Source organism: Mastomys coucha, unplaced genomic scaffold (assembly GCF_008632895.1).
Source record: "Mastomys coucha isolate ucsf_1 unplaced genomic scaffold, UCSF_Mcou_1 pScaffold19, whole genome shotgun sequence".
NCBI classification, from domain to species: Eukaryota; Metazoa; Chordata; class Mammalia; order Rodentia; family Muridae; genus Mastomys; species Mastomys coucha.
In genome coordinates, this window is record NW_022196901.1 from 2450611 (window position 1) to 2451588 (window position 978).

A 978-nucleotide genomic window follows, 5' to 3' on the forward strand; every position below is an offset into this window, starting at 1 on the left:
GTGATGCCACTCCTGGGCTGGAAGTCTTGGGTTCTATAAGAGAGCAGGCTGAGCAAGCCAGGGGAAGCTAGCCATTAAGGAACATCCCTCCATGGCCTCTGCATCAGCTCCTGCTTCCTGACCTGCTTGAGATCCAATCTTGACTTCTCTGGTGATGAACAGCCATGTGGAAGTAAGCTAAATAAACCCTTTCCTCCCCAACTTGCTTCTTGGTCATGATGTTTGTGCAGGAATAGAAACCCTGACTAAGACAGGAATATACTCAAAAGATGCCCCACCATGCCCCACGGGCACCTGTTCCAGTATGTTCATAATGGTCTCATTTGTGATAACCAGAAGCTGGAAACAATGTAAATATCTCACAACAGAAGAATGGATACAGAAAATGTGGTTAATTTACACAATGGAATACTACTAAGCTATTAAGAACAAGGACAATCTAAGTTTTGTAGGCAAGTGGATGTAACTAGAAAATGTCATTCTGAGTGAGGCAACTCAGTCCCTAAAGGACATGCATTGTATGTCCTCATAAGTGGATATTAGCCAAAAAAGGAAAAAAAAAACAGTACAGAATACCGAAGATACAGTCTGCAGAACTCAAAATGGTCAACAAACTGAAGAGCCCGAGTGAGGATGCTTCAGTGCCACTTGGGAGGGAGAAGAAAGCAATCACAAGTGGGGAGGGAGGGAAGGACCTGAGAGGAAAAGTGGACAGGTGGGAGAAGGGAGGAGGTGAGAGGGGAACCTGATCTTGTATTGGGTGAGGGAAAAGGACAGAAGCTCTGAAGGCTAGCAGAAAGAATGGAAACAGGCAACCTTGGGAGATAGGTGGTTGGGGGGACCATCCAGAATTCACCAGAGACATGAGAGGTGAAAGGACTCTCAGGACTCAAAGGGAGGGGCCTTAGATGAAATGGCTGACAATAGGGAGAGGGAACTTATAGAGCCCACCTGTTGGGAACCATGAGAGCCCTGAGA

At 46.4% G+C, this 978-nt stretch overlaps 1 protein-coding gene across 1 annotated transcript in view; it reads right to left on the reverse strand.

Moving 5' to 3' along the window:
* LOC116097458 overlaps positions 1-978 on the reverse strand; it is a 63639-nt gene that overhangs the window by 39825 nt on the left and 22836 nt on the right. The window lies entirely within an intron of this gene.